Here is a 20,275-nt window from a genome sequence, read left to right on the forward strand (position 1 = left end):
TAGTAATTTATAATAAACATATTTTTGAACCACATAGTAAAGTGTATAATGTGTACAACTCTTTGTAACGAATGCTACAGAATACTGTAGCATAGTAAACTGATAAACTGTGATAAATACTGTAGCGTTAGTGTAAACTGTATTGTTATGAAATGAATTGTGATGGTGTATAATTACAGCGTAGAAAACAGAAGCCTATTGAATTTGTTTTTTATTACTGTTGTGTTGTACCTCAGCAACAATATAATCACGTAATTATAATTCAAGTAATTATCTAAAGTATGCTTCCAAAACTATAGTACTTACTATAATATTTTTTTCATCTAACGCACTGTAATAGCTTATACAGTATCTACCGCCTGGATAATGGGTAAATATATTTTAGTTCAGTAGAAAACTTTTCCTCTTCATGATATAAGGACCATGCCCAACATCTGTGGTTATTTTATATTTATTTTCCTTTGAAATATGGTATAAATCACAAAAATACGGATTTTCCTCAATGTCTCTCATTTATGGAACATGATTTATTTTATATACCTTTTATCATTTTTAAATGATATATTTTAATAAATATTTGATAATATAGTTGTTTATGAAATAAATTACAAATGAACAGTATTGTTCAAGTAGCCACTCTTGTGAAATAAATATATAAAAAAAAAAAAAAAAATATATATATATATATATATATATATATATATATATATATATATATATATATATATATATATAAATATATATATATATTTATATATATATATATATATATATATATATATATATATATATTTATATGTATATATATATATATATATATATATATATATATATATATATATATATATATATATATATATATATATATATATATATATAAATTGCACCTCAATTGCAATTGTTTGTATTTTATCCCTATACGGTCTTAGCTAAAATGTACAATTTATATATATATAAATTTGTGTGTGTGTATGTTTTTTTATTATTATTGTGGCTGCTTGAACATTACTATGTTATGATCTTAAAGCATTATTTTTATATAATAATAAAAAAATAATAAAACTAATACATTTTGAATTTTGCATTACATAACAAGCCTCATGGGGTGGCACAGTCGGTGGCGCAGTCGCTGGTTCGAGCCTCAGCTGGGTCAGTTGACATTTCTGTGAGTTTGCATGTTCTCCCCATGTTTGTGTGGGTTTACTCCAGGTGCTCCGGTTTCCCCAACAAGTTTAAAGACATGCACTATAAATGAATTGGGTAAGCTAAAAATGTCCGTATGGTGTATGTGTGTGAATGAGAGTGTATGGGTGTTTCCCAGTGATTGGTTTGTAAAACATAGGCTAGATAAGTTATGAATGAGCTTCATAAGTTCTGATGTCCTTGCTTCTTGTTGCAGTTGTAACAATTTTTATTTATTTTATTTATTTTAATGGTAAACATGCGTTGCGATGTTGATTGGTCCCTGTTTTGTGATGTAAACTTTTTGCAACAATAATAAAAAAACAGCTGTGAAAACACACACACACACACACACACACACACAAACACACACACACAAAAGTTCTGATGTAGCAAACCTGCAATGTAAAAAGCTACATCCTCGACCATCCATATGCACCAGACACTTTCCCACAAACACTCTATTACAAGGACTTAATAATAAAATAAAAAATACAATAAAAAAACAGGTAAACTATCTTAGACTTGCCATGACATCTATATATAGATTGCTGCTCTCTGCTGATTTGAAGCTTGTTTTTATCCTCATTTGAAAGTTGCATTGGAAAGAAGTTATTATTTATATTTATGTGTATTCATATTTATCTGTTTTGTAAAAAATCTGAACTCACAATGTTCACTAATTACTGGACATTTCACTTTTCATCTTTTTACACAGTAAATGAAGATTTTCTCAATGAGCCTGGGTCAAAAATCCAAGTACTTTGAAAAAACATTACATAATAAAACATGACTATCACAAAAATCCCTAGCCCTGTCTGCCATTTTGTGATCGTATAACAAAGAAGATCAAGGAAATTGACTGTCTGTGCCCATTTGCTATCTTATTTTATTCCTTCCAGGACAGCTTTGATTCTTGTTAAGCCAACATCTTGATTCTTGTTAAGCCTACATTAACCAATCTTAGGCTTTAGCACCCCAGTCAGAGACTCTCTTCCTGTCTAATGGGCCTTGAAAAAAAAGAGTCGACGTGCATTTTGAGATGCTAAGTCTTTGAAAGCATCAAGGTAAAGTGCTAATAGGTATAAACGTGAATCTTTCTGTCAGCAGGCATCCTTTTGGCAGCAGAGCAGAAGATCGTTTAGCCTGCATGAACCAGCATCTGCTAATGGGATTTCACTAGGTGTGCGATATCGACTGAGCTCTCCGATTTGACATAAATAGTATTGCGATATTTGACTATCACTTAACTAATGCATCAAGCTTTATCTGTGCAGTAAGCATTTTGCTGATCAGGCGTTATCTGTGAAATATATATCTGCCCATATACTTGACTCTGCAAAGCCCTCCACATAAGTATCTTGAAAGCATTGTTACTGCAATCCTCCATCAGTATTTGTCAGGTTTAGAACTGCCTCGCTTTTTTGACTTTATTTTTTATCCATCGCCATCTTGATAAGAGGCATCCGCCCTGTGCTTCATTCCAGTAATGGCCTCGTTTGACTGTATATCATACGCCGGGTGATTTAATCTGCCAGTTTGCTGTTAATGCATAGAAAGTGACTCAAATTTCATGGCTGCTGGAGTCAACCGCTGCTTTATTGTTATTAGCGTCATGCTATTGCCACCACCTCTGAATGCAATAAGCATAAAGCAGCTATTCTTCCAGGCGAACGTCAAAGGGAATGCGAGGGACAAGCTGCGCATGGTTTGTATGAAAAATTTTAAATTGAATGGGGGATTCACATCCCTGGCATGACTGCCGCTCGCCGCTGATTGAATTGGGGAAGGTTAATGCAGTCAGCCTGGAAAGTTGCATTCACTACAACAAGCTAAATGCAGACAGTTTATTACACAAGTGTCCGTTTTTCCTCCAGATTTTTTTAGTCAACACAGAATTCACTGATTAGCTGGATTTGATTAGCTGACACTGGAGTTTGTTGATGCTGCATTTCCGAGGTCGGTAGGTGTTTTGAGTCGACTCCCATTCGGACTTCAGTTCATAGTGCAAGACCGTGAAAACAGCTGGCTTGTATTCGGTAATTCGATTTGAAATCTACTGTCGTGAATTTAATTTAATGATGGTAATGCGATATTCCAAACTTAATTCGTTTTATTTGCTTGCTGTTGATTTGTTATTCACCGAAGGGATTTTTTTTTCTTCTTCTTCCACTTCATATTCCTCTTTCCATCTGTCTTGGTACTCTTGATTTCCTGTTTTAACTTGTTAAAATAGAAAGTGTCTGTTTAATTTGAGCGAGGTTATATTTTTTAAAAGCTCATGAGTGGTCAGCGTGATTTTCTTGTTATCCCTGTTGAAATATTCCATTACGTGGAGCGAAATGTTTGGATATATTTAAGGAGAATCAAGTCATAAAGATGTCAAGAATGTGGCAGAATTGAGCAAGTTTTGGAGAACTAGAACCAAGTATTGTTGTGCACACAATCAAATCATGTCAACTAGCTTCTGTGAATATTAAACAGTTTACTTCACACATACTCAAGCACATGTGACACTCGTGGAAAAGACAGACATAAAGATAGATACAAGCAACCGAAGTCAGTTTCCTTCACAGGGTGGCAGAGTGCTCCCTCAGAGATAGGCTGAGGAGGTCTGTCATCTAGGAGGAACTCGAAGTTGAGCCAATGTTCCTCCACATCGAGAGTAATCTGTTTATGTGGCTCTGGCGTCTGTTTTGAATGCATCCTGGACGCCTACCTAGGGAGGTGTTCTGGGCATATCCCAACACGAGGAGGCCCCGGGGAAGACCTAGGACATGTTGTGGGGTGTCGCGGCTTGCCTGGGAACGGGGTACCCCAGAGGAGCTGTAGGAAGTGTCTGGAAAGAGGGATGTTTGGGGCTTCTTTATGATACTGCTAGCCCCATCGCCCTGGCCCATGATAAGCAAGAGAAAAAGAGATGACATAACTTTTTAACCAGATGGATGGATGGATGGATGGATGGATGGATGGATGGATGGATAGATGGATGATGAATGGACGGACGGACATATGGATGGATGGAAGGATGGATGGGTGAATGGATGGATGGATAGATAAATGGATGGATGGATGGATGGATGGATGGACGGACGGACGGACGGACGGACGGAGGGACGGATGGATGGATGGATGGATGGATGGATGGATGGACGGATGGATGAATGGATAGACTGACAGACAGGTAAACGGATGAATGGAAGGCTGGATGGATGGGTGGTTGGATGGATGGATGGATGGATGGATGAATGGATGGATGGACTGACAGATAGATGGACAGGTGGATTGATGGATGAATAGATGATGGATGGACGGACAGATGAATAGATGAACGGATGGATGGATGAACAGATGGACAAATGGATGGATGGACAGACGGACATATGGATGGATAGAAGGATGGATGGATGCATAGATGGATGGACAGATGGATGGATGGATGGATGGATGGATGGATGGATGGATGGATGGATGGACGGATGGATGGATGGACTGACAGACAGGTAAACGGATGGATGGAAGGCTGGATGGATGGGTGGTTAGATGGATGGATGGATGGATGGATGGATGGATGGATGGATGGATGGACTGACAGACAGATGAACAGATAGATGGACAGGTGGATGGATGAATAGATGATGGATGGACGGACAGATGAATAGATGAACAGATGGATGGATGAATGGATGAACAGATGGACAAATGGATGGATGGATAGATGAATGGATAGATAGATGGATGGATGGACGGACGGACGGATGGATGGATAGATGGGTGGATGGATAGATTGATGAATGGATGAATGGACGGGTGAATGGAGAGATTGATGGATCGGTGGATTGATCCCAACTGTTGAGTTTGACCACATTTGACCCAACATTGAATTAAAACAGCCCAGCACATTTTGGTGTTCTTTCTCATCTATGTCTTGCACTGAAAACCAAATGTGATCAAGTCACATATTTTGACTGCTATTGAATAAGAGTAGTAACATAGGGACCGCTGCTTAGTTGAGAAGACTCAAATTACCCATCATAAATCCGTCCTGTGCTAATGCACTACTCTTCAGTGTAACTACGCCATTGCTTTCCTGGTCTTGAACCTTCCACACTTCTTTTTCTCTTTTTTTTCTGCCTCATCCCTCGCTTTTCCTCAAGGGGGCTTATTATACACTTCTGGAGCTCTACGAGGAAGCAGAGAAGCTCTCAGTGGGAAGCCTGAAAGCCCAGTTTGTGGCTGGGGTAAGTCTGCAGGAGCATCTGCTGCCCGCGGCTGGGTTGGAGCTCTGACGCGTGGGTCTGGAGAACCATTCCGGAGCCGCTGTAGTTCAGATGAATGCCAGCGGATTAACATATCTAACACGGTGGAGAAAGGCAGGGCTGCTGGATGAAAAAAGAAAGAAAGAAAGGAAGAAAACCCCTGAAATGCTTGTGTCCACATTCAGATCTACTAGCGTGAAATGCAGCGGCATATGGTAGGCGAGGGTACACGCGTGCTGCATCCAGATACATCACATTTGATTTTCCTGTCTTTCCTCCTTTCGTCTTTCCCTCTCAGTCTTTTCTGTCCTTCTATGTCTACCTTTTTTTGTCCCTGTTGCACTCTCCCTCATTTGAGTCAAACGTGCATGCAAAATGGCTTATGCAAATACTCATGTACACAGGCATGTAAAAGCATATGGATCTCTCGGTGTACGATAAGAGATGGCGCACAACACGAACCCCATGCACACACGCTCGCCCGCACACAAAGGGAGAGATTTATTTCTCACTACCCCTCCTCTCTTTCCTCTACTCCTGGCCTGACACAGCCCTTGGATCTATTCCCAGAGCTGACCCCTTAGTGGGGACATTGATGTAGGCTTGCTAATGATGAGAAATGGAACCATAATGCCGGCTGTTAAACCTCGGGGGCGCACAACAAATGTGCTTCCGAGACCCGGCATTTGTCTCTGAATAGATTAGATCCTAGCTGTGGTAACCTTATATTTAATCTCTCTACCTCTCTTTCTCTGCCTCCCTCTCTCCCTCCACTGGGCCAGTAGCTGTTCCTCATGATAAATAATACTTTATCATCCTCTGCCGCGGGCAAAGCCGGACCGGTTTAACTGTTGCCATTCTGTGAAGATCGATTCTTTTGTCTTTGTGCATGTCATTATTTCGTCACACCAGGGATGACGACGCTGGATGTTTAACAAATGGATGGTTGGATGGATGGACAGATGAACAGATGGATGGATGGATGGATGGATGGATGGATGGATGGATGGACGAGTGGATGGACGGATGGATGGATGGATGGATGGGTGTTAGGGTGGATAAATGGATGGATGGATGGATGGATGGATGGATAGACGGTTGGATGGATGGATGAATGGATGGATGGATGGATGGACGGTTGGATGGATGGATAGATAGATGGACCGTTGGATGGATGGATTGATGGATGGATGTATGGATGGACGAATGGATGATGGGTAGTTGAACGGAAAGATAGAAAGAAAAACGAATGGATGGATGGACGGATGGTGTATGGATGGATAGACGAATGGACAAATGGATGATAAATGGACCGATGGACGAACGGATGGACGGATGGACAAATGAATGGATGGATGGATGGATGGATGGATGGATGGATGGACAAACGAATGGATGGATGGATGGATGGATGGATGGATGGATGGATGGATGGATGGATGGATGGAGAGATGAACGGATGGTTGGATGGATGGATGGATTGATCGACGGATGGATGGCTGGATGAAGGATGGGTGGATAGATGGATGGACGTATGGATGGATGGATGGATGGATGGATGGACGGATGGATGGATGGATGGGTTGATAGATGGATGGACAGATAGACGGGTGGATGGATGGATGCATGGATGGATAGATGGATGGGTGTATGGATGGATGGATGGACGAACGGACGGATGGGTGGATAAATGGACAGATGGATGGATGGACAGATGAATGGATTGATGGATGATGGATGGATGGATGGATGGATGGATGGATGGATGGATAGATGGATGGATGGATGATTGGATGGATGGATGGATGGATGGATTGATGGATGGATAGATGGATGGATGAATGCATGGATAGATGGACGGTTGGATGGATGGATGATGGACAGATGGACGGATGGATGGAGGGTTGGATGGATGGATGAATGAATGGATGAAATGATGGATGGATGGATGGATGGATGGATGGATGGATGGATGGATGGATAGATGGATGGATAAACGGACAGATGGATGGATAAACAGACGAATGGATGGATGGATGGATGGATGGATGGACGGACGGATGGACGGACGGATGGATGGATGGTTTCCTGTTGCATTGACTTTACATGTTCAGCGAATCCCATGAGCATTTTACCAGGGTATTCAATTTGAATGTTCTCCTTATGGAATGATAGCATGAATAATGTTGGGAATTTAGAACACATGTTGTTCAATTGAGTCCGCCTCGTCGTCTTGTTAGTACGAAAATGAGAGCAAGTTATATTAAGTCTCTCTGTGGAGTTTTTTTCCATCCAATCAGTGCGAACACCTCTTTTTTCTGTGACATTGTTCTGAAAGCTCTCAGAAAGCGAGATCATATTCTTGTTATTCTCCTTAGGAAAAAAAAGAAAGAGCAGCAACGACACAGAAATCTGATAAATTGGCGCCACAACATATTAAATTATCAATGCACATGAAAAATTCATTCTAGAATGCCTTTCACACTTTCTGAGTCAGTGCGCAATTTACTTTTATCTTGTTAAGGCAGGGAAATTTTATTATGGAAAAATAATGCCACTGTTTTTTTCTTCCTCCCAAGACTCTCTCTTTTCGCTCCCAGTCTCTCTCTCTCTCTCTCTCTGATCCATTTTAAATGGTTGCAGTAATGGTGCAGAAAAATAGGCTGAAAATGAGAAATCGCTCATGAGTAGTTATAAATATTCATGCGAAGGATAACTATGTTAGGCTGCTTTTCAGAGTTCTTCTGTTGTGAAAGTCTGTCCCCACCACAGAAATCTCTCATCTCGTTGGTTAGTCACAAAGTTCTGAAAGACTGAAATGTTTATGTTTCCGAATGCCGTATTTGATGATTGCGCATCTATTACGAAAGACCATTGGTGGAATGAGCTGCATAATCGCACGGATTCTTTGGACGGCCGGCTGAATGACTTCAAAAGGCATCATTTTGCAGCCATGTGGTCAAACACTAACCAATGATTAAAGAAAATTTGTGTAAGTGCTTTGATAAATCGCTTCCTGCGTTTGCAGAACAGAGATCTGGAATGGCTTCTATCATTGAGTTTAAGATGCTGGTTTGAGGGATTTATAGCCACAATTTTAAAGCATGCTTGTTATGGGGGCATAATAGAGTACACCCCATTTTGAAAATCAATGTTTTTATCCATTTCTCAGTGTATATAGGCAATGTGTTTTGGCGCATTAAAACAAAACAGATTTATTAAACATATATTTATCAAAATAATATTTTAGTCACCAAACATATTTAGAAATTGAAAGATAATACAATTAAATTCAAGCTAAATATTGCAAAAATAAAGTACAACCTACAATTTTTTTTATTTTAATTCTTTATTGTTATTATTGTTATTATTTATTTATTTATTTATTTATTTATTTTTTGCTTCTCTTGATTTTTCCTCTCTTTTAAATTTGTATTTAATAATTTTCTATAACGTAAAAATTTGGGTGTACTAGTTTTTGGATCGTTATCGTAAGGTTTGCAGCAACACATTTCCAGAAAGTATTTTCAAACTCTCTTCAAATTCACTAATTTGCCTCTTCTAAATGACTCTGTCACAAATAGAAACTATGTAAAGTAGATGCAAACATAAAAGGCCATGTTGTCCTCATCTGACAACATTTTAATTTGCATTTATGAGTGTAAAACGAATGAATGTTACAGTTAAGCACATGAGCATGTCATTGTTTTTAATAATCATTTTATTATTATTATCTAGTTTTACTCAAATTGTAATCACACTGTATTTGCTTTAAACTGTGGCCATGTTGGCTGCAACACAGGCTCATTGTGAATATGTACCCTCATATATATAATACAATTCTGGAGAGCACGAATTATGTAGCCAGAGGGACGGGTGGCTTCATTTTGTCTTTAAAATGAATGATATAGGCCGATCTGACACCGCAGATGGCTACTGTTTCTTTTCATGCTACCAGCTGAGCGCTTACCTCCATGTGGACAGCTTACACCACATAGGTCAGCGAACTTGAGACGCAGAGCAGAGTTGACCGACTGTGTTTGAGTTCGGCGAAAAACGGTTCCAGAAAGCAGGTAAAACAAAAGACAAAAAATAACATAAACAAATAAATAACAGTGTTAGTATTTGGTAAGAACTGAAAATGTCGTAAAAATCAGGTGATTTTACTTTTTTTTGGATTGCTTTTGAAAACACTATCGGTTGGGTTAAGGGAACAGTGTGGGTGGGGTTATCGGTCAGTCCGTCAGTCAGTCAGTTGACAGCAGCCTCTGGTGATTTTACAGCAGGAACAAATGTAACTTGCAAGAGAGGTTTGAGATCTTAAAAACTGTACACAGCGGCCTCTGGTGGGTTTGCGGAAACAAAAACTACAAAAAAAACATAGTTCCTTGGTTTTTTTTTTTTTTTTTTTTTTGCACTCTCCATAAATGTATACAGGGGCATGTATCTATAATGAGCCTGGGTTGGTTAGTTAAGTCATGGCCACATTGTAATAATTTATTCTTTCTTTTTTTTTTTTGTCTGTGTTTAATTGTCAGCAGAATGTGCTCATTTAATTGATTAATAATAATTCATTTAGGTTAGGTCAATTCATCTTTATTTTATATAGCGCTTTAACAATGTAGATTGTATCAAAACAGCTTCATATAGAAGTTCTAGTAAATTGAAACAGTGTCAGTCCTGTTTTCAGAGTTTAAGTTCAGTTCAGTGTGGTTTAAATTTCACTGCTGAAAGTCCAAACACTGAAGAGCAAATCCATTGTTGCGCAGCTCCACAAGCCCCGAACCATGCAAGCGGTGAGGAACAAACTTCACCAATTGACGAAAGTGAAGGACAAAAAAAACCTTAAAAGAAACCAGGCTCAGTTGGGAACGACCGTTTCTCCTAAGGCCAAACGTCGTGTGCAGAGCTGCAGTCTAGGCGCCGGAGGGTGAAGAAGCTGGACGTCTATTGTGGAGAAGCTGCAGGTATATGCAGTTCATTCTATAGTAAACAAGTTGATTCAATTCACAAGTCTCACTGATTCAAGCCAGTCAGCTAGATGCTAAGAAGTAGCAGCAAATAAAGACTTAAAGGGATAGTTCACCCAAATCAGAAAATTCTGTCATCATTTACCCTTCATTTGTTACAAACCTCTTAGAGTTTCTTTCTTCTGTTAAATACAAAAAAAAAAAAAAAACATTTTGAAGAAAACTGGAAATCTGTAACCATTGGCCTCCATAATATTTGTTTTTCCCACTATGGAAGACAACGGTTGCAGGTTTTCAGTTTTTTTTTTTCCAGAATATCTTCCTTGGTGTTAAACAAAACAAAGATTCTCATTAAGGTGTGGAACAACTTGAAGCTGGGTAAATAGTGAGTACATTTTCATTTTTGGGTGAACTATCCCTTTAAAATTTGGTCTTTTCTTCCAACGCAATCTCATGGCTATTCGTAACTCTTTGATTTAGTGGCTAATTTGTATGAATTCATAAAAATGATTCAAACAATTTAGTATGATTTGCTCATCACCCAATGATGGTTGGATTTAGAGGTGGGGGTTGGGTGCCATGCCTCCTTTTCAAAATCGTACATTTTCGTAGGACTGAACTTGTAAGAATTTGAACGAATTAGCCACTAAACTGACAAAAGGTAAAATACTTATGTTTACTTGTGAGATCAGGCTGTCTCTTCAAACAAAACACATGTATGTCTTTCAGAGACTTGGAATTGGGATTTGTCCTTTTTTTATTAAAATCTAAAAGCCAAACAGATGTGGTCACTATGGAACAATACACTGTTTTTCCTGCTGTTCCACAAACAAAGGAAGGTCACGTAATTCGATTTGACATGAGGGTGAGTAAATAATGACGGAATTTATTTATTGGTGAACACTCCCTTTAAACCTCTTTCCCTTTATGCTGATTTGCCATGTTTGGTGATGCAAATTGTTGTAACTTGCCCAAGGTGTTCCATCATCAGAGGGGCATAATTATCTTCGGCAACAACCAATATTGGATTGTTAAGCCTGAGGATGAGATGCCCAATGAGGCCTGCACTCTCTCTCTCTCTCTCTGTCTCTCTCGGTTGAGCTCTGACAGATGAATCTACAGGGAAAGATAGCTGAAAGGCAACCTGAGGCAACTGGAGCGTCTTTCTCTCCTTCTGCCTTTTTATTTTTTCCTCTAGCTTGGTTTCTCTTTTCTGTTTTCGCTTTTACATCAAATGTGCGTCTGACGGAGCTCTTTGTTGGATCGTTGGATCACTCTTTCAAGCTTTACATGACTTTGAATTTTCAGTTCTGTCCTTCATTCTCTAGATCTTCTCTACCCATGATAATAGCTAGCCAGAGGAAAGTTAAACTCGCTCTTCTGTCATCAGATGTGCCTAGTAGCAAAAAAAACAGATCTATAAACAGATTTTCCAAGAGTTCCCTTGGCAAAGTGAAAAGCTATTACTGTCAACTTGTAGAACATCTGCAGTGCTAATCTACAATTCTGTTTGTGCCAGTGCTAAGGTTAGTGCCATGATAAAATGTTGTATTTTGACGAGCAGACTCCATAGAGGGAACTTCAGAAAATGACTTTGGTGTTTCAGAGTGATGATTATTTTTTTTTTTTGGAGAAGGAAATTTTATGTTTATAAATGTTGTGTTTACCCTTGAATTACTTTTTGAGCTGTCACTATTATTTTTGCTATGTACATGATGTATAATCTAATCTAGAATCTTTAAATAAATAAAATAAAATAAAATATTAATTAACTCTTTAATGATCTCTTAAGGATTTGATATACTAAAGTGTAAATGAAGCACTGGTGTGGTGTTACTTTAGGTTAAATTTAATTTGGAGTTTGTTGCAGATTTTTGAAACAGCTTGGCTGGTAAACATTTCTGAACTGGCGTTTGCTCATGGTTATGATGTAATATATGGGTGTGGCTCTGGGGCTCCGCCTTCTTTATAAATGGAAATCTTCAGTCTGTTGAGGTCAGATTTCCACCAGTAAAAGTAAAAACATTAATATTGTTGAGCTGCTTTATTGTGGAAATTGAAGGATAACTTTGACCAAAAGCAACACTGACACAATATTTCACACTCAATACTATCTAGTACTACAGAGGCAGTCATTTTGACTATTTTGTAATAATTTATTCACATTGTTAAAATAAAACCATCCGTCCAAGTGCCATAGTACCGTGACTTTTCCTTAATGTGCATATATATCATTTTAACATTGTTATTTTATTAAAATATTACTATTAAACACAACATTCTACATTGAATGGCCATAGTGTGACTCTGGATCAGTGATTTGGACTATTGCCTCACAGCAAGAAGTTCGACTGGGTCAAGAAGCATTTCTCTATGGAGTTTGAATGTTTGAAAATTAATTAAAGTGAATGGCTGCTCTGGTATTTTGAACATATTTTATATTCATTCATTCACTTTATTTTCAGCTTAGTCCCTTTATTAATCAGGGGTTGCCACAGTGGAATGAACCACTAACTTATCAAGCATCTGTTTTACGCAGTGGATGCCCTTCCCTTGATGGGCACAGGGTTTATTTTATATTAGTAAAGAAAAAGAATGCTGTGATTACAGTATATTGGGGCCTCCAGTTGTCTACTGTATCTACAGGTTGTACGTGTATGTGCACATGTGTTTATTACATGTTCTGTTTTTCCTTGAACGCCTGATGGTTTTAATAGGACGTGTGTAGGAAAGGGGATGACCTATAATTACAATCAGCTGGTGAATAATTACAAGCTTTGCATTCCATGCAAAAACTTCCTAGAAGCACCATAGGCATCGCATTGCTTAATGTAGCAGGCTACACTATTTAGCCACTGGCCAAAACAAAGCAAGAACATTTCTTGGTTAGTCTTCAACATAGTTTTAAGTGTTTGAAATATGCCATTCAATTGGTTCTCATCAAAGCCAGACACAGCTGAAGTCTCTTGGTGAGAGAATTGCTTTGATTCAGTCAAGCTGTATTACATTGTCTGCACAGTTTATAGGTCAAGCCCTCAATAAAGCTCACGATGTGCGATGCTTCCTTCTGAAAGCAGCTAAGAAAGGTTTCCCTTTGGAATTTGTGCTCTTCAACTGCGGTCTTTCACATCTTTTCACCCATTAATTTGATTTGACTGCTGAGGAAATGTGATCTATACGAATTGACCAACTTGGTGACACCTCAGTAATTCAAGCCTCGAGGTGAACATTTCAATTGCGCAGATTCTTGTTTTCTCTTTAAATTAAAGCAGTATGTAGCTTTAAAGGGATCTAAATTAATTCAACTATATATATCATAAGTCCAGGATCAAGAATGTAAATGAAATTAAAAAAAAAATCAAAATGTGTTTAGTTTTTTAAGAAGTTTTTTGCTATAATTTTATAGACTGTATTAAATATTAGTTTAACCAATCCACTTTTAATAGTTTAGACCTTTATAATAACTTTACTAAGATAATATAGTAGTAACTACTACTACTACTACTACTACTACTGATACTACTACTACTAATAATATAATATAATATAATATAATATAATATAATATAATATAATATAATATAATATAATATAAATAAATAAATAAAAAGAATAATATTATCACAAGTGTTTTATTGTTGTTATTGTTGTCATTATTATTATTAGTAGTAGTAGTAGTAGTAGTATTTCATTATTATTGTACAATTATTTTATTTTTATCATTGTTTTTTATTTACATGTGTTTAAATATTTATGTAAATATTAGTTAATGTATTTATTTGAAATTTACTGTTGCTATTTTAAGATATAGCAAAAATAGTATATATTGTATATAGCATATCTTATATAATAAGCTTAATATAACATATTGAGGATTTCTGGGTCTATAAATGCTCAAGTTGGAATATTCCAATACTTGGGAACAGCAAGGGATGGGCAAAAATACATTGAAATGTATTTCAAAAATAAAATACCAAAAACCTCAGTTTGACATGTATCAAGTTAAACTACAAGATAGAGCAGCCACAAATGTATCAAAATTAAACACTGTATTCTGTTTTTTGAAAATACTACAAAATGCTTTTACATGAGAGCATGACATTTATATTTTTATATTATTTGTCTTACTTTGCTTTCTTATTTTGACTTGCTCCCGAATCTACCCCTGCAATTTGTCTTTTACTTTATGTATATGTGCTGCATAATTTCCATCAATACTCCAAGCATTGATCAATTTCTAGGCAAATAACTGAAAAATTACTGAGAAAGCACCAATCAGAGGCTGCATTTTTATGATGTCATCATGTAGACTTCTTACAAAGTATTTTAAAAACAGAAAGTATAAGACATTAAAGTATGTTGATACAAAATATTAACCCATTTTCATAAACCCATAAAATATAAAACACAACATACTATTTTATATTTAAAATACCTGTTTGATATACATGTACTGTATCATAAATAGGCCTACTGCCCATCCCTGGGAACAGCCCATTGGAATTGTACAATAAAATGCTACTTTTTACATTGAAAGTCGTCCATAAGACATATATAATTGTCTGCTGGAGTGAGATTAAAAAAAAAAAAAGATCTGGTCTGAATTAAACTCCGCCTCTCATACATCGATTGCTTTGGTCTTGTCCTGTGCATTTTTTTAACACACCCAGCGGAGTGGCCGCTTGAAGCGCACTTCAGCGCGCGCTCACGGAACACTCGCTCCCGTATGTGCCTGGAGAGCCTCGCGCAGCGGAGGCGCCGGACGCGCTCAATTCGTGTGGGGACTTTTAAAACCTTCCAGATACGTCGAAAACGACTGGATTCGATCACTTGCTCGAGATAAACGAGATTACCAAGCGCTCAAACCCATGGAATGTTGTTCTGCGGTGTTTTGGCTGAGAAACCGAGCGGTACTTCTGCTGGGAATCTATTGTTAATGATCTGTCATAGGAGAGCTTCCACGACTTGGGAATCATATCTATCGCCTCACCTTACCTTGACTAAAAACCTGATTCTATTCACCTGCACGGGGAATGTATGACTCATTGCTGAACAGAAATCAGTCTGTCTGATCTGGCGTTGAAAATATCCTCCGCTTCTGACAGCTTTCGCCACCGCAGTCGTTAAAAACGCTTCTCTCAAGATTTATTGTTGGGACAGGTTCGTATTTCTTGTCCGCCTTCAGTCGGTAGCGAGCACGGCGAGGGGAAAAAGAGAGAGGAAAAACCTGCCGTTGCTTTCATAAGGCATATACTGGATGTAACGGAATTGCATTTTTATTTGTCACCTTTGGCCAAATCGGTGTTTTTCTCCGATGGACGCGAGTCTGGTGTAGAATTCGGTAAGGATATGTTTTTCCGTAAAGTATGAGAATAATGAATGTGTTATTTATTGCTTCTGAAAATTATGTGAGAAATAATTTAAGCGCGACGCAGTCTTTCAGAAATGCTGTGTTAAAGAGAAAAGCGGGGAAAGGACGAATGAAAACCACAGCGCGTGTGTAGATAAAGTATGAATAAGGCTTTGCTTCAGGTTTTGTTCTAGAGACTGAATGTTTTTCCTTTACGCGTTGGTATCCCAAGACTGAAGTCACTGAGTTCCATTCGGTTTAATGCCATTATTGTGTATGTATGTGCGCTTTGTGTTTGCAGCTTTGTTGTTCTTTTACTCCATAATATCAAACGATGAATGCGCATCCGAAATCTTTCTTTTTTTCTTTCTTTCTTTCTTTCTTTCTTTCTTTCTTTCTTTCTTTCTTTCTTTCTTTCTTTCTTTCTTCAGATTTTTTTTCAGTGTCTGACTTTTTGTATTGAGGATCTTTTTTCCTTATCTGCTGATCTTGCTTTGCGTATAGGTCAATGCAACACATTTTTTGTCCATATCAATGCTACATTATTTTGTGATAAACTGAATTGCACTTAACATTACGTGAATGCACCTCTCCTATGATATGGATTCTGAATTAAAATTACTTTTGTTTTGTTTTTTAAAGGTTTAAGTAAATATATATTGAACTTGTATACATTTTGAACAAAACTAAAATAATCCGGCATTTAGGTGCGGTTTAAAAAATATAACATGAAAGAAAAACTTTGACCAAATTAAACTCAGTTTGGCATTACCAACCTGCAGGAAGCCATTTTGTTGTCATGTGACAAGAAAATTGTAAAATGATTAAAAGATGACTGGCTGTTTCAAACACTGACCAAGATTGTGTTTCAAGGTCACATTATCACATACAGTTGAAATCAGAATTATTTAACCCCCTTTGATATTTTTTTCTTTTTTAAATATTTCCCAAATGATGTTTTAAAAAGCACTGAAATTTTCACAGTATGTCTGATAATATTTTTTCTTCTGGAGAAAGTCTTATTTGTTTTGTTTTGTCTATAATAAAAGCAGTGTTAATTTTTTTTAAATCCTTTTAAGGTCAGTTATTAGCCCCTTCAAAGCTGTATTTTTTTTTTTTTTTTGATAATTTACAGAACAAACCATTATTATTGAATAACTTACCTAATTAAACTGCCTAGTTAACCTAAATAACTTAGTTAAACCTTTAAATAGCCCTTTAAGCCAAATACTGTTGAAAAATATCTAATAAAGTATTATGTACTGTCATTATGGCAAAGATAAAAAATCAGTTATTAGAAATGAGTTATTAAAAATATTATGTTTAAAAATGTGTTGAAATCTTGCCTCCCTTAATCAGAAATTGGGTGAAAAATAAACATGGGGCTAATAATTTAGGGGTTTTGATAACTCTGATTTCAACTTTATTTGACACACACATATTTTTGATATTATATAACTTTTTTTGAAAAGATGCGTTTTGTATGAAGAAATTTTATCTGAAATACAGGTTGTGTTCACTCAAGTATCATCAATGTGTAAAAGAAAAAAATATTGTTGTAGTTTATACTTAGTTTTTTTTTTTTTTTCAGGCATTAAGTCAGCATTTTGTTGAAAAGGTTTATGAAACCAACACAATGTTTCATTTCTAAGAATATTTTGATTAACATCCTTTTGTCATTGACATTCATTCTTTCTGTGTCTTCACACATACCGTTTGCGTTTGTCAAGCTCTGGCATTGTACATTGCCTTGCATACATTTCATGTTTCATATCTAGACTCTGCCTAATCAACCGTTCAAGGTTACCCATAAGTCCTTTGCATATAAGCTGTGCCTTGGATGTTTAAGCCTTTTAAGCTTGCCATTTTCAACCCTTGCTGATTGTTATAGTCGTCTGCATATCTGGATAAAAAAAGAAATGTTGTGCGTTTAAAGAAATCTGAAAGGTTTCGCATTTTACCTTGAAAATGCAGCGTGCGTATGTTGATGTAAACAGCTTGCCCGAGGCTGGGCAGAGCATAGATCAGAAAACGTGCTGGTTTGTTGTCTGTCTGCATTAGCACTTTGAATGAGATTTGCATATAGGATTTGCATCAAGACCATTTAAGATACTCGTCGCCACCTTCACAAATCATGTTTATAGCTTGCACTGCATCGTTTTACATTGCGGGTGATTCATGTGTTGATATATGATAATTATATGTTACTCGCGGTGCATAATATTTTATGAACGCACGGTTAATGCAGCAAATTGATTGCCACTTTGCTCAGCTTTATGACTTTGAATTTGTATTCCTAGAAGTGGATAATATATATTGACTACCTATAGTTTGATATAAAACCACAGTCTAAAAGTTGTTTTTGCTGCTCGTTTAAACTACTTATTTAAAATGAGCTAAAACAACACAATTCTTGAGATGTTTTTTTTGACACAACTTAATTCTTTTATGTTCAATCCACTCAAATTTGTTAAGTTAACTTATTAAGTTAATTGATTTGTTTTGGGACAACATGAATGAATTGTGTGGAACCCTGCATTTTTGTACAATGCAGGTGGCTCCCATATAGACTCAAAATATAAAGATTTTGCTGCTTGTTGAAACCACTAATTTAAAATGAGCTGAAACAACATAATTTTTGAGATTTTTGGGGGAACAACTTAATTCCTTTATGTTCAATTCACTCAAATTTGTTAACTTAATCTGTTTGTGTAGGGATGATATGGTTTGTGTGGAACCCTGCATGTTTTTACAGTGCAGGTGGCTCCCATATAGACTTAAACTACAAAGATTTTGCTTTAAAATGAGCTGAAACGACACAATTTGTGATATTTTTGTGGTACAACTTAATACTTTTAGGTTCAATTCACTCAAATTTGTTAACTTAATCGATTTGTGTTGGGACATCCTGATTGAATTGTGTGGAACCCTGCAATGCAGATGGCTCCCATGTAGACTTAAAAAATTGATTTTGTTGCTTGTTCAAACTACTTATTTAAGTTAAAACTATTAACTATTTAATAGTAACTATTTAACTATTAACTATTTAAGCTGAAACGAAACAATTCTTGAGATTTTTGTTGGACAACCTAAATATTTTATGTTTAATCCACTCAAATTTGTTAACTCAATTGGTTTGTGTTGGAATGATATGTATATATGTGGAACCTAGCATTTTTTTACAGTACAGGTGGCTCCCATATAGACTTAAAATATAAAGATTTTACTGCGTGTTCAAACTACTTATTTATGTAACAACACAATTCTTGAGATTTTTTTTTTGACAACTTAATTTTTTATGTTTTATCCACTCAAATTTGTTAACCCAATCAGTTTGTGTTGAGATGACATGAAGGATTTGTGTGGAATCCTACATTTTTACAGTGCAGGTGGCTCCCATATTGACTCAAAATATAAATGTATTGCTGCTTGTGAAAACAACCTATTTAAAATGAGCTTAAATAACACAATTCTTGAGACCTTTGTGGGACAACTTAATTATTTTGCGTTCAATCGACATACATGAATTCAATCTCAGACATGAATTGTGTAAAAATTGCACCTGCATTTTTTACAGTGCAGGTGGCTCCCATACAGACTCATAATATAAAGATTTTGCTGCTTGTTTAAAAACTACTTAACACGATTCTTGAGATTTTTTTGGGGACAACTTAATTTTTTATGTTCAATCGACTTAAAAGTTTACTTAATTGATTTGTGTTGGAACAACATGAAGGAATTGTATGAAACCCTGCATTTTTTACAGTGTAGCTCATATGGATATAAACATAAACATGCACTTTTCTGGTTGAAATTCCACAGCGTGTGTAGGCGAAGTTTTGCCTGGGAGATTTATACTGAGATTTCGACTTTCATTACAGCATATAGCAAGACTTTCATATGCTATTTTGTGATATGAAATAGCAGTAGGTGCAGTGGCTGTTAAAAATGCGCCCGTTCACCTTCACCTTCCTCTCCGGCGAATCAAATGTATATTTCATCTCCTTTTTTTTCCTCTTGGCCAGAGGCTAATCTTTAATCTTGTGCAGATGCAGCTCTGGAATTAGCTTGCAAACGCTCCCTCGTTCGTATCTTCAAACCCTCCACTTATCAGGCGTGGAGAGCTGATATGACTGGGCCTGGCTCGGCAGTCCCGATAAGAGGGTGAGGAAAAATCTGCCAGCTATTTGTAATGTAAGAGCCGAGGCAGATCACAGCCCAGCCTGATATGACAGACCTTCCGGCGTGAAGCGAACATCTTGAGTCCTCTTAGTCCAAGGAGAAAATAAATGAAGTTTGGTTAGAGTTATAGACGTGATAAAGGTAGACAAGAAGGAAAGGAAAAGCGTATGTTGTGTGGATAATCTTCAGTGTCTTGATTTTATCCGGCTGTAAGCTGGGTTCATTAATGTTGGTGATTAGGGAGATTTATTTTTTTCATGTGATAGTGTTATCAAGGGTGTTGCCGTGTACATTAGCTATCATTTTAAGATAAACTACCCTTAGTTTTGATG

The 20,275-nt window shown here is 36.8% G+C and overlaps 1 protein-coding gene across 50 annotated transcripts in view; it reads left to right on the forward strand.

Moving 5' to 3' along the window:
- The window catches only part of fbrsl1 (fibrosin-like 1), a 584,485-nt gene that overhangs the window by 439,709 nt on the left and 124,501 nt on the right, over positions 1-20,275 (forward strand). For 17 of the 50 annotated variants that reach the window (XM_073952039.1, XM_073952043.1, XM_073952041.1 and 14 more), the window contains exon 1: positions 15,124-15,752. The exons of the other annotated variants lie outside the window; for them this stretch is intronic. The gene's annotated coding sequence lies outside the window, so the exon portion shown is untranslated. Of the gene's footprint in view, positions 1-15,123; positions 15,753-20,275 lie in introns of those variants that run through there. 50 annotated transcript variants of the gene reach the window in all.

The sequence above is a fragment of the Danio rerio genome, chromosome 5 (genome assembly GCF_049306965.1).
Source record: "Danio rerio strain Tuebingen ecotype United States chromosome 5, GRCz12tu, whole genome shotgun sequence".
Classification (NCBI taxonomy): Eukaryota; Metazoa; Chordata; class Actinopteri; order Cypriniformes; family Danionidae; genus Danio; species Danio rerio.